Raw genomic sequence first — 15,730 nt, forward strand, 5'->3', positions numbered from 1 at the left:
GCTTCTTTTTTTAGCGAGTGGGAGAGAACACTGCTCACACCTCCCAACCTAACACATCATCTGAGTAGTGTGCATAACTGTAAATTGCTTTGTATGAAAACATCAGCTGAATGCCATAAAAAATAAATGGTGTGCCACCAGGAAGGTTGGAAGGTTATTTTTGTTCATACAACCACTTTATTTTTTTTCATATCAAAGGCTTTGGAAAAAACTTAAAATACACAATACTGTAATGAATTAAAGAAATACCAAAACAAGTACCATTTGGAATATGTTTATCCAGCGTCCGGTCCTCTGCGGAAAACACCCACTTTGTTTTTCAGTTTCTTTACAAAGAGGAGACAATTTGATTAAAATCATTCAAAATATGATGCTGACCGTAATATATAAATGTACAATTGAAAATGTTTTCAAAGAATGGAATCTAAAGCTACTAATGTCACTGGGAAAAAATAGAAGACTTTTTAAAGAATAAAACAGATACCTTGAATCTAAGCTTCAGAAACTTGGGCAACCTGAACCGCCACCTAGAGGTTCTCTCATCAATCTCTTCAGAACTATTCAGAGCAGAGCTTGCATATTTCTGTGTGGACTGATAACAGGAGATGTCAGCGATGTCAGCTGAGATCACTGGCTGAGCCACTCTACAGCTTGTTTGTGCCTTCACACTATCCAGAGCAGCAATCCGTTCCAGCATTAGGTTCCCCATCATGGGGATCAGCTCCTGGGAGGACTGCTTGACAGAGTCTTTGGACAGTATCCTATCCATTGCTTTCAAGAAAGACTCAGACTCCTTAAGGGCCGCACTGTTTTCCACTTTTTCAGCAATCCTTTCAAAAACATCTACAATAATAAGGTCACTGAGGGCTTCTAAATGTGTTGCAGATGGTGTCAAAAGCTGTCCTAGATAGAGAATGTCCAGATTTTCATTCAAAGATTGCAGGATTTCTTTGGTTATTATCCCTCTAGAACTGTGCACTTCAGAGCATGGTAGTACTGACACAAGGCATTCAATAATGTTCTTTGTTATGTTTTTTGCACTTGCTAGGAGTTTGTACCTCAAGCTGGCACCATATTGGGCTGACATGTTTGCTTCAGCTCTCATGAGGAGGTTTGTCAAAAAACCTTCTCTGAGTTTATCCTGGGTGGACCTCAGGATCTTTTCTGACACCAGTTGAACTTGGGATCTGTACAGTTCTGGGTCAGTGAAAGGATGAGCCAACTTCATGTCTAAATCCTCCTCAAAAGTGCGCCTGAGTACGTAAGTAAGTTCACTTACAACTGATGCAGCTGAAGCAAATGCACTGCTTTTCAGCTTAGCTTCAGACACTTGAGATGTGCTCATATATGAATTTTTAAAGTTTGAGCCTTGGGCTTTGATGGTGTCTGATACTTTGGTGATCTCTGAGGTCTCACTCATAATGATATCACTAATCCTCTTAGAAGCCTCAAGCTGGAAAGCCTCACAGGACATGCTGAAGAGAGCCTGTGTATTTATCTCATTAGTGTCTGGGCCCTGGATGTGATCCTCATTTGTACAATCAAAAATGATTGCCTCCAAGACCCTTTCACAACGAGGCCTTGGCTTCACATACTCCTGCACTGCAACACCTGATTTTGCAGACCACCTGCTCTGGGAGAATTGGAGAGATACTTGACTTGGTGTCTCCACAGCATCAATCTCTTCATATTCGGAGCACAGTTGGGTCAAACGTTCATCAGATGAGCCCTCATATGACAAATAAGTTGGCACAATCCTAAGCAGTTTCGTTGGGTCATACGGGGCGACACCCACGGTATGACACTGTTTTGTGCTAGAATTAGCTTGCTGTACAATGGAAAGTTGTTCGTTTGCCATACTGCAATAAGCACCATGAGTGGGCTGCCTTGGTGTGGCAGAGTTGATGTTATCACACACAGTCTGTAGGAAGTACCACAGGGGCCTGTCTGAGCCATATTCATTAAAATCACACGATGTTCCCTCACTGCAGACACTCAGCATATTTTCAACAATAACTCCCACTGCTGCAGTTGTGACAGAGGGCAGCATCTCTTCCAGCTCTTCGTGATTGTTGATGGGAGAACCTCGAGTGCCACTTAACCAGTCAGACAATGTGCAGAGCTGCACAAAATCCTGCATCTTGGTCAAAGCTGCAAGCAGCAGGTTTTGGGCAACATCCTCAGTAGAACTTCCAGTCAAAAAAAGACCCTCAGCATGGGAATAGAGCTCCACAAGAGACAGGTTCATCTAGAGTAACAAAAACACATACAAGAGCAGTAAGCAAGATTATAGTCATTGATCACTGATCTTGGTCTTCACATTTATAATCTTCTTTCCGATTGTATATACTGCTAATGGATTTATAAACTCATCAACTATGGAGGAAAACATTGTTTTGAATAATGGAATAAATTAGATCAAAAAGACCCTTCACCTGCTTTAGGGAGTCATTCAAAATAGCAGACATGAGGCTGAAAGTTGCTTTCCTGCTCAGATAATATATTATCTTAGGTGGTAACATTTTCCTTATGGACCAGGTGACCTCTCTATGGATTCTGTTGAAAATCCTGTCCTTTCTGAAGCCAAAGAAGGTGCTGAGAGGCTCTTGTTGAGATGTTCTGCTGTTTCATGTGGACACATATCAAAAGTGGTTCTGACATTAATGTTTCCCTATAAACTACAAAGTGTATAAGGCAATCATGAGCTTGATTATATTAGAAATCCAACAAATACTATTATATCAGGTTTTAATTCCAGTGCCTCTTGCTTTTAACTGAGCTAATTTTTCAGTGTCCCATTACTACAGCAATAAATTCAGACTTAGTACAGACATACCTGCATGATACCTGCATGGAGAAACTGACATTAAAAGAAGAGAGGCGCTACAACTGCTGCTCTTCTTTGTGTATCACCAATTTTAAAATCCAAAATACAGATGTGAAAACTCAATAGGTAATGTGTGAAGAGTGAGTACTTACTCTACAGTTAGAACTGCAGAATCAGTTCCAGAGGTTGAAGTTACTCCACTTCCTCTGCCACAGGGAGGCATGTTGAGATCCTGTCTCACTGCCTCCTCCACTCCAGCACAGCAAAGAGCTGTAGTGAAAGACAGAGACAAAAATTCCCTTTACGCGTCTGTGAGGCAGACACTAACGATTGCACATAAACAAATGTCACTATAATAAACTCATTTATATAAAATTATACTGTCATCAGTAAATAACTGTGTCACACATCACATATTTGTTAATATATTATTACCACACAAAAACACACCTGAAAACCATTTGCTTTTTGCTTTTCTTGTCTGCTTGCTTTTCGTGCTGGGGGCAGACACATCAGGGATCTCAGTAGGAAGCTGATCTCCTGGCCGAACTGTGTTAATCTGTAGTAGAGAACGTGAAGAATACAGCAGGCAACTGATTAATCAATTAGTTGTAAACTATGTTATGCCAAGAGGCTTTACATTTGAAGCGCCCCATGGACCTGACTTGTATATCGGTCATTTGTGTTTATAGTGGCATCAGTTTCTCAGAATTCTCCATAAGGGGAACTATTAGTATTTTTGTATACATACGAAAAAGGTAGGAAAATTGTGAAGCTTCACATCAGTGACTGTGTGTCCTTGACAGTAAATGCCTGATTTTCGCATATAGGTTTTTATACTGTTTAAACTAGTCTGTCTGTCTTACTCTGATGTTTTAATAGTTCTGTAAACAAGACACAAACCTGAAATATAATCTAATTTGAGGAAATCATTAACCACATTGTTTCCTTTTATGATACAGCATTGCATTAATTAACTGCAGTTATTTAATACATTATGTAGTCCTTGGATCAAATATACTCACTTGTAGGCTGCAACTTGTTCTGTTTACAGTTAAGCTAATCTGCCTGCTTCCCAGGATCGGAAATTCCATTTGTCGAATTTCATTTTGATTTATCATTGAATTTGCTAAAAAACTAATCATCACTGAACAAAGAAAAACGTTGTTCTTACATTTTCTTTCCCCATTTTGACCTGGAACAGCCATCTTAATTTACACAGCAGCCTTCTCTTAAAATGTATAATATCCTAATAACCAAACATCAAATATTAGTTGGTTTTAAAACCAGTCAATCGGACGTCACAACCTTGGAAACTGGCTTGAACAAGTGACAGTGAGATAATTAGCAATGTGTATCAATTAGACATGTAAGAATTTTTTTAAATATTGATTTCTAAGTAAAACCATGTATATTATCAAGTCCTTTCAACTATGTTAAGAAATGGAGAAGTTAGCTAAATTATGCGCAAAACACGTAATTGGCTAATCTTTTCTGTGATGAAAATACAGATATGCAGAAAATGGACATCTGCACCATTTGAGCAAGTATATATTGGATCTCCTAACGGTATCAGTGGCACGCCTGCTTAGGTTTGCTTTCTGTTAACAAATATCCCTAACGCTAAAAACCTTGAATCAATATTGTTGTGCTATTCAATATTAGCCCCATATTTTGTCAACATTTGTTATTTAGGCTTATTGTTCGCTTTGTAGCGTTGCCCCTATTTTTAAAGGCGGATAGTTCGCATACGGAGATAGTTCGCTGATAGTTCGCATACGGAGACGATTCCCAGCACATTTCTATATATTTTGATCCTATTTAAAGAGCTCAGATTTTTTAAAATCCTTATAGTCCTGACCTGTGTGTTATTGGTTTTGCATCTAAAAACGATAAGTGTCCGTAAAATAAAGTAACTGGATAATGTTAGTAGTAAATTAACCTGTTCCTCCAGTTACGACCCACATGACCCCTCCAATTACATTTTTGTGTCTCGGTTTATAAAACAGATGTTGCTACAAAGCAACTTTAGAGAACTGTCCCACCATGACCAAAATAGGGTTAGGATGCTAACCTACTGCTATCACACGATGGTACTTATCATGCAGGACATATTCCTCATAAAAACACCGGACTCCGCCCTCAAGACAGAATTACGGCATTACAGACACTACCAAGTTTCTTATGTGAAGGCCAGTGTAGCTTACCACATAATGATAATTTTGGATAAATAATTTACAGATTCTCATTCGCAAATTCTGCTAACTGTAATGAAGCAACTTGTAATTACCAGAAATAGCCGAAATGTGGCCTCATCGCTAGTTTGGTCTGTGCAGACTTACGAGAAAACTTTCGCTAACGTGAGTAGTTCGACACAGTGACTAATTTGGTCTATAAACTAATAAGGTAGGGTTAAAGGTGCCAGTACAAAGGAACGTGAACTTACGCTCATCAGTTTTTTCATCATGGTCAGTTTGAATAGATCCTCCTTCCCTCACAAAGTATCAATCTCCTCAAACGCGACGAGTAAATACTGTCTGTGGTTTTAAAAAGCAACTGCCGCGGCTTTATATTATATAGGCTGCACTGTGATGTCACAAAGACATCGCGAAATAAAGACCCAAGCATATATCACCAAGTAAAATACTCGTCATTGTCACTCCTAAAACTATAATTGACTGAGGAAAAAAAAACACTAAACCGACATAAACTTATAATACATATGTTTAGTTTTGATTTATTATAGATCAACTCTATTTCTTAGAAAATGTATAGAGATAGAAAACGATGGGATCATAAGAAAGTAACCTGTTATGATAAAGCTTTTTGGACAGCAGCTTGAGGCAACGGGAACAGGGAAGCCTCCGGAGTAGACATGGCTAGGGGAACATCCTCTAACACCAGAGTAGTGTGCTTCCAATTGGCGCACAATTGCCCGGTGCTGTCCTTTAGGCTCAGCCACAAACACACCCCCATGAGCAGTTGTCGCTCAGGGAACTTCGGCATCCTGTGGTGGTCCGTCATTCATTGACGGCCCGAGTGCCGCCGGGCAAGGAGTAGTATGCACAAACTTCTCCCCACACAGACAGACATTTATTTACACAAAACATGAATGATAATTGATATGGCACTCCCACATTATCAATGCAGCATGATATGAAAATACGAAATATAACAGGTACAAAAGACAGAACGGGCACAGGAAGCATCAACTGTGGTACCAATACCAGCACTAACACCTACAATGACCGACAACATGCTACACAACAAAGGGGTTTAAATACGGACATAAATGATATGAACAAAAAGGTACAGGTGTGTGACATAAAGGGGGAGTGGTTACAAACTAGGGGGCAGTCAGCAAGAGAACACAACAGTAAAGTCCCACTGCACCTGGTCGGCCGCGTCACGTGATAAGTGGGAAGGGGAACGTACCGTTACAATTTTAAAAATGATACCTTCCTTGTTGATAACATTTCTTAATAAAACATGTGTAAGCATATATAGCTTGCAACTCGCTACTTGCTGGTCTTCCTCTAAGAGCCATCAAACCTCTACTTGTCCAGAATGCAGCAACACAACTGGTCTTCAATCTTCCGAAGTTCACACGTCACTCCACTGCTGCGCTTCCTTTATTGGCTCCCAGTAGCTGCACGCATCAGATTTAAAACCTTGATGCTTGCCTACAAAGCCAAAAATGGACCAGCCCCTTCATACATGAGGTCAATGCTCAAAGCCCGATCCGTACCTAGAGCACGTCGAACCTCAAGTATGACTCGGCTCAAAATACCTTGCTTTAGGTCTCATGGACGACAAGCAATGAGACTATTTTCTGTCCTGTCTCCAAGATGGTGGAATGAACTCCCACTTGCTGTCCAGACAGCAGAGTCCCTTGCAGTCTTCAAACGCAGACTGAAGACCCATCTATTTCCAGAATATTTAAAGGACAACTGACACTGCTGGCATATTGACTGACTAATTTAGTACTTATTGTAGGGTATTGTTTATGTTGTTTAACAAACTCTAGTACTTATTGTTTATTGCACTTATCATTGTTTAAGACAGATCTTATGTATTTTGTACTGCTAGGTATCAGCATTGATCCCTGTATTCTACAGTATTCTAGTTCACTGGTATGTGGCACTCTAACCTACTGTATTGTACTAGGCTATTCTATGAGTAAATGACAAAGCACTGTCACGCTCGCCTCCCGCGAGTCACGCGTTTGGGCCAGCCACATGTAGTGGGAGGATCCGTTTGTGGCCACACCTGCACCTTGTTTGTTTGTATGTACTTAAACCGGTGTCGAAGTGTGCAGAGCGTTGGTCATTGTGGATGTAACGTGTTGATGGGACGTGTTAATGTTTCCTGGTAATGTTACATGTTTTTGTTCTTGTTAACTGTGTTCATGTTTATTTAATGTCAACCGTTTCATGTTCGTAATAACATTTGTAATGCTTGTGAGTGCCGTTATCGTTCCTTGCTTATATGTCAATAAATGTACGTCCCAGTCGCCGGAGTCTGTGCGTCCTGCCCCTCGCCCTGTGGCACTCGGGCCACATCGCGTTACAAGCATCTTTTTGTTAAGCTTTAAATTGTAACCAGTGCCTGTAATACACCTGTTTTTTTATGTAGCCAAGATGTCTTATTTCATTTAGGGTTAAAACACTACACGGTGATAGTACTGAATATTTGGTGAAATTTTGAAAATAATTTTTTTTTATTTGACAATTTATCATTTATCCCCAGTAAGAAAACAGATTCAGTCCTGAGGCTGGACTCAGGTATTGGGGACAAGGGTGAAAATGCCCAAAGATTCCACAACTTTGTGCATTGTTAGCACATGCTGGATGTTTCGTGTTATGTGGAGGTTCGCTGATACTAGGGCAATAAAACCAATTTTTCCAGAACTTCCCAACCATGACTCAAAAAATATAAAGCAGCATTGATGAGGTGAGGAGGATATTTCAACAGATAGATTTGTGCTACACTATGCGTTAACCTGCTATTCTTTGTATGACTTGCCAAAGCTAAGCAACGAACAGAAAGAAGTGCTAAATAAAGAAATTATAATGAACGATTGGTGTAGCTTACAATCAGGGAAACACCAGGTCCGGATTTTTTGAAGCCTACTTTTATAAGGGGTTTAAGTCACTACTATTGAAACTAAAGCTTTAGCAGTTTTAACAGTCAGACCTTGGAAAGTCCTTTCAAATATGATAAAGGCAGACATACTGAGGATATTACTGTATCCTCTGTAACGCATGTAATGAAGACTGCTTAATAATAATCAGCAGAAGAACCTGGATTGTATGGTGGTCTCACTTCTATTCCATGCATAGTTTTGACCTGGGTGGAAGTTTGATGGACTGGTTTACAGTGCTATATGAAAAGCTAGGGGCACCTTTTGTAAAAAAAACTGCAGATGTTGAACTTCTCATTGAGGAGAGGGTGAGAAAGGGATGCTTGCTGTCTGGAATTCTCTTTCAGGTCATTGACAATTGAAATACTTTATTACTTTAATAGAAGTATGTTATGACCTTGTCATTTTGTAAGATACTTAATTAAGCTGCTCTGCCTCGACTGTACTTATACCATGTGTATTTTTTTTTAAGTATTGTTTTTCCTTAACAACTATGCACTTTAGTTTTACATGATGCAGTTGAACTCTGAAGGAATGTTTTTAAATTGTTTGTAAATTGCATTAAAATAAAAAATAATTTCAATCATAATTAAATTTATTTTAACAAATTGTTTGTACCAATACCTTCCAGAGGATACTCTAAGCTCTATTATCCCTCTAATCATTCTCCATTTTCTGTAAAGAACTTTGTAAAGCATGTTTATGAAAGTGTTAGTTGTTGCTATTTTTGTTTAAGGAAGCCAATGTACATTACTGTTATTGCTGAATTTAGATTTTGGTAAAAATTTTTTTACACATTTGGTAAAATTGTGCACAATAGTTGGACCAGAAATTACCATTCCAATCTGGCAACAGTAGTTGCCATGTACTAAAAAGCTTCCATGTACCAAAAGCAACTGAGACCAGCAGGTCTGTGTTTGGTATGAGCTTGTCAAAGGATACCATTTCTGTGCAAGGAAAATATGAACTGTAGCTCAGTGAACAAGGGACATGGTTTATTTTTCAGTTTTTATTTTAATTGTAAAACAAATGTTCAACTTCAAGAAACATCGGCTAAGTAAGCCTTTTCCTTATTTTTCACCGAGCTTGGAGAAAGTCACTGCAAGTCTGGTAAACAAAGACTTTCTGTTCGGATTAGGGATAGCCCTGGAAGATGTGGATGGCTCATAAACAGGAGTAGCAGACAAACATTGTAAACCTGTAAAAGAGAGGAAAAAAGCAGACAAAATTACATTCAAAGTCTAAAGATGATGGAAGAGGGATGTTGTGTGCAATACAACAAAGCTTTTGTCTTTCATGCTGTACAACTAAAATGGCATGAAAAACAATGATGACAAAAATATCTTAGGTTAATTTAGTGGTGTAGAATCCATTTCAGCTTCTTTTTTTAGTGGGTGGGAGAGAACACTGCTCACACCTCCCAACCTAACACATCATCTGAGTAGTGTGCATAACTGTAAATTGCTTTGTATGAAAACATCAGCTGAATGCCATACAAAATAAATGGTGTGCCACCAGGAAGGGTGGAAGGTTTTTTTTGTTCATACAACCACTTTATTTTTTTTCATATCAAAGGCTTTGGAAAAAACTTAAAATACACAATACTGTAATGAATTAAAGAAATACCAAAACAAGTACCATTTGGAATATGTTTATCCAGCGTCCGGTCCTCTGCGGAAAACACCCACTTTGTTTTTCAGTTTCTTTACAAAGAGGAGACAATTTGATTAAAATCATTCAAAATATGATGCTGACCGTAATATATAAATGTACAATTGAAAATGTTTTCAAAGAATGGAATCTAAAGCTACTAATGTCACTGGGAAAAAATAGAAGACTTTTTAAAGAATAAAACATACCTTGAATCTAAGCTTCAGAAACTTGGGCAACCTGAACCGCCACCTAGAGGTTCTCTCATCAATCTCTTCAGAACTATTCAGAGCAGAGCTTGCATATTTCTGTGTGGACTGATAACAGGAGATGTCAGCGATGTCAGCTGAGATCACTGGCTGAGCCACTCTACAGCTTGTTTGTGCCTTCACACTATCCAGAGCAGCAATCCGTTCCAGCATTAGGTTCCCCATCATGGGGATCAGCTCCTGGGAGGACTGCTTGACAGAGTCTTTGGACAGTATCCTATCCATTGCTTTCAAGAAAGACTCAGACTCCTTAAGGGCCGCACTGTTTTCCACTTTTTCAGCAATCCTTTCAAAAACATCTACAATAATAAGGTCACTGAGGGCTTCTAAATGTGTTGCAGATGGTGTCAAAAGCTGTCCTAGATAGAGAATGTCCAGATTTTCATTCAAAGATTGCAGGATTTCTTTGGTTATTATCCCTCTAGAACTGTGCACTTCAGAGCATGGTAGTACTGACACAAGGCATTCAATAATGTTCTTTGTTATGTTTTTTGCACTTGCTAGGAGTTTGTACCTCAAGCTGGCACCATATTGGGCTGACATGTTTGCTTCAGCTCTCATGAGGAGGTTTGTCAAAAAACCTTCTCTGAGTTTATCCTGGGTGGACCTCAGGATCTTTTCTGACACCAGTTGAACTTGGGATCTGTACAGTTCTGGGTCAGTGAAAGGATGAGCCAACTTCATGTCTAAATCCTCCTCAAAAGTGCGCCTGAGTACGTAAGTAAGTTCACTTACAACTGATACAGCTGAAGCAAATGCACTGCTTTTCAGCTTAGCTTCAGACACTTGAGATGTGCTCATATATGAATTTTTAAAGTTTGAGTCTTGGGCTTTGATGGTGTCTGATACTTTGGTGATCTCTGAGGTCTCACTCATAATGATATCACTAATCCTCTTAGAAGCCTCAAGCTGGAAAGCCTCACAGGACATGCTGAAGAGAGCCTGTGTATTTATCTCATTAGTGTCTGGGCCCTGGATGTGATCCTCATTTGTACAATCAAAAATGATTGCCTCCAAGACCCTTTCACAACGAGGCCTTGGCTTCACATACTCCTGCACTGCAACACCTGATTTTGCAGACCACCTGCTCTGGGAGAATTGGAGAGATACTTGACTTGGTGTCTCCACAGCATCAATCTCTTCATATTCGGAGCACAGTTGGGTCAAACGTTCATCAGATGAGCCCTCATATGACAAATAAGTTGGCACAATCCGAAGCAGTTTCGTTGGGTCATACGGGGCGACACCCACGGTATGACACTGTTTTGTGCTAGAATTAGCTTGCTGTACAATGGAAAGTTGTTCGTTTGCCATACTGCAATAAGCACCATGAGTGGGCTGCCTTGGTGTGGCAGAGTTGATGTTATCACACACAGTCTGTAGGAAGTACCACAGGGGCCTGTCTGAGCCATATTCATTAAAATCACACGATGTTCCCTCACTGCAGACACTCAGCATATTTTCAACAATAACTCCCACTGCTGCAGTTGTGACAGAGGGCAGCATCTCTTCCAGCTCTTCGTGATTGTTGATGGGAGAACCTCGAGTGCCACTTAACCAGTCAGACAATGTGCAGAGCTGCACAAAATCCTGCATCTTGGTCAAAGCTGCAAGCAGCAGGTTTTGGGCAACATCCTCAGTAGAACTTCCAGTCAAAAAAAGACCCTCAGCATGGGAATAGAGCTCCACAAGAGACAGGTTCATCTAGAGTAACAAAAACACATACAAGAGCAGTAAGCAAGATTATAGTCATTGATCACTGATCTTGGTCTTCACATTTATAATCTTCTTTCCGATTGTATATACTGCTAATGGATTTATAAACTCATCAACTATGGAGGAAAACATTGTTTTGAATAATGGAATAAATTAGATCAAAAAGACCCTTCACCTGCTTTAGGGAGTCATTCAAAATAGCAGACATGAGGCTGAAAGTTGCTTTCCTGCTCAGATAATATATTATCTTAGGTGGTAACATTTTCCTTATGGACCAGGTGACCTCTCTATGGATTCTGTTGAAAATCCTGTCCTTTCTGAAGCCAAAGAAGGTGCTGAGAGGCTCTTGTTGAGATGTTCTGCTGTTTCATGTGGACACATATCAAAAGTGGTTCTGACATTAATGTTTCCCTATAAACTACAAAGTGTATAAGGCAATCATGAGCTTGATTATATTAGAAATCCAACAAATACTATTATATCAGGTTTTAATTCCAGTGCCTCTTGCTTTTAACTGAGCTAATTTTTCAGTATCCCATTACTACATCAATAAATTCAGACTTAGTACAGACATACCTGCATGATACCTGCATGGAGAAACTGACATTAAAAGAAGAGAGGCGCTACAACTGCTGCTCTTCTTTGTGTATCACCAATTTTAAAATCCAAAATACAGATGTGAAAACTCAATAGGTAATGTGTGAAGAGTGAGTACTTACTCTACAGTTAGAACTGCAGAATCAGTTCCAGAGGTTGAAGTTACTCCACTTCCTCTGCCACAGGGAGGCATGTTGAGATCCTGTCTCACTGCCTCCTCCACTCCAGCACAGCAAAGAGCTGTAGTGAAAGACAGAGACAAAAATTCCCTTTACGCGTCTGTGAGGCAGACACTAACGATTGCACATAAACAAATGTCACTATAAAAAACTCATTTATATAAAATTATACTGTCATCAGTAAATAACTGTGTCACACATCACATATTTGGTAAGATATTATTACCACACAAAAACACACCTGAAAACCATTTGCTTTTTGCTTTTCTTGTCTGCTTGCTTTTCGTGCTGGGGGCAGACACATCAGGGATCTCAGTAGGAAGCTGATCTCCTGGCCGAACTGTGTTAATCTGTAGTAGAGAACGTGAAGAATACAGCAGGCAACTGATTAATCAATTAGTTGTAAACTATGTTATGCCAAGAGGCTTTACATTTGAAGCGCCCATGGACCCGACGTGTATATCGGTCATTCGTGTTTATAGTGACATCAGTTTCTCAATTCTCAGAATTCTCCATAAGGGGAACTATTAGTATTTTTGTATACATACGAAAAAGGTAGGAAAATAGTAAAGCTTCACATCAGTGACTGTGTGTCCTTGACAGTAAATGCCTGATTTTCTCATATAGGCTTTTATACTGTATAAACTAGTCTGTCTTACTCTGATGATTTAATAGTTCTGTAAACAAGACACAAACCTGAAATATAATCTAATTTGAGGAAATCATTAACCACATTGTTTCCTTTTATGATACAGCATTGCATTAATTAACTGCAGTTATTTAGTACATTATGTAGTCCTTGGATCAAATATACTCACTTGTAGGCTGCAACTTGTTCTGTTTACAATTAAGATAATCTGCCTGCTTCCCAGGATCGGAAATTCCATTTGTCGAATTTCATTTTGATTTATCATTGAATTTGCTAAAAACTAATGATCACTGAACAAAGAAAAAAGTTGTTCTTACATTTTCTTTCCCCATTTTGACCTGGAACAGTCATCTTAATTTACACAGCAGCCTTCTCATAAAATGTATAATATCCTAATGACCAAACATCAAATATTAGTTGGTTTCAAAACCAGTCAATTGGACGTCACAACCTTGGAAACTGGCTTGAATAAGTGACAGTGAGATAATTAGCAATGTTGATCAATTAGACATGTAAGAATTTTTTTAAATATTGATTTCTAAGTAAAACCATGTATATTATCAAGTCCTTTCAACTATGTTAAGAAATGGAGAAGTTAGCTAAATTATGCGCAAAACACGTAATTGGCTAATCTTTTCTGTGATGAAAATACAGATATGCAGAAAATGGACATCTGCACCATTTGAGGCAAGTATATATTGGATCTCCTAACGGTATCAGTGGCACGCCTGCTTAGGTTTGCTTTCTGTTAACAAATATCCCTAACGCTAAAAACCTTGAATCAATATTGTTGTGCTATTCAATATTAGCCCCATATTTTGTCAATATTTGTTATTTAGGCTTATTGTTCGCTTTGTAGCGTTGCCCCTATTTTTAAAGGCGGTGTCCACTGATAGTTCGCATACGGAGACGATTCCCAGCACATTTCTATATATTTTGATCCTATTTAAAGAGCTCAGATTTTTTTAAATCCTTATAGTCCTGACCTGTGTGTTATTGGTTTTGCATCTAAAAACGATAAGTGTCCGTAAAATAAAGTAACTGGATAATGTTAGTAGTAAATTAACCTGTTCCTCCAGTTACGACCCACATGACCCCTCCAATTACATTTTTGTGTCTCGGTTTTATAAAACAGATGTTGCTACAAAGCAACTTTAGAGAACTGTCCCACCATGACCAAAATAGGGTTAGCATGCTAACCTACTGCTATCACACGATGGTACTTATCATGCAGGACATATTCCTCATATAAACACCGGACTCCGCCCTCAAGACAGAATTACGGCATTACGGACACTACCAAGTTTCTTATGTGAAGGCCAGTGTAGCTTACCACATAATGATAATTTTGGATAAATAATTTACAGATTCTCATTCGCAAATTCTGCTAACTGTAATGAAGCAACTTGTAATTACCAGATATAGCCGAAATGTGGCCTCATCGCTAGTTTGGTCTGTGCAGGCTTACGAGAAAACTTTCGCTAACGTGAGTAGTTCGACACAGTGACTAATTTGGTCTATAAACTAATAAGGTAGGGTTAAAGGTGCCAGTACAAAGGAACGTGAACTTACGCTCATCAGTTTTTTCATCATGGTCAGTTTGAATAAATCCTCCTTGCCTCACAAAGTATCAATCTACTCAAACGCGTCGAGTAAATGCCGTCTGTGGTTTTAAAAAGCAACTGCCGCGGCTTTATATTGTATGGGCTGCACTGTGATGTCACAAAGACATCGCGAAATAAAGACCCAAGCATATATCACCAAGTAACATACTCGTCATTGTCACTCCTAAAACTATAATTGACCGAGGAAAAAAAAACACTAAACCGACATAAACTTATAATACATATCTTTATTTTTGATTTATTATAGATCAACTCTATTTCTTAGAAAATGTATAGAGATAGAAAAAAGGATGGGATCATAAGAAAGTAATATGTTGTGACAAAGCTGTAATTCTGCATTATTGATCACTTTAAGGTCAAGTAGAAAAAAAAGAAATCGCCCATTTATTTTCCATGATCTGTCCCCATTTCAAATACAATTTTAATAACATTATCCGGCCACTGAATAGGATGATGGGGAGATTACAGACCGTGGTTTTGTACACTGACATAAAGGACACCTCTTTAGCTCATGCACTGCAGGGGCCACACCCATGGGCATGAACTAATTATATTGTCCTCTGATCTGTAAAGCTTCTCTAAGTATTTGTAATGTAACCATCAATATTATGTCTATGAATGTGAGCGGCCATCAACTTGCTTTGTTACAAAGTCATGTCACAGCCAAACATCAGGTCCTTGTATGATTGAATTTAGGCCATGCCTGGTCTTATCTTATAAAAATGCAACTCCTCATAGCACCATCTTAACTAGAAAATTGTACATTTCATGCACTTTCATATTTTTCATTTTTCATATATTTCATATCTTTATAACAGCTCGAGTGCCACATTGGAAGGAGCAGGATGCAGACACAATAGATCTAGTGACAGCAGCGTCAACTAGCAACGGAGCATCCTCAACGGGACCGGATGCAGACTTGGTGGGACCCAGCTGAGACATACAACATGGCACACCCACAGTCAATGTGCGCACACAAAGACAGACGAGCTGGTATGCCTGCAGACACTGTGTGCGTACATACAAAAGTGCCTGCTGGGAGCACAGGCACTGGAGGAAAGTCCCAGGCCCTGTA

This window comes from Electrophorus electricus, chromosome 2 (genome assembly GCF_041902795.1).
Source record: "Electrophorus electricus isolate QZ-2024a chromosome 2, ASM4190279v1, whole genome shotgun sequence".
In the NCBI taxonomy this organism is placed as follows: domain Eukaryota; kingdom Metazoa; phylum Chordata; class Actinopteri; order Gymnotiformes; family Gymnotidae; genus Electrophorus; species Electrophorus electricus.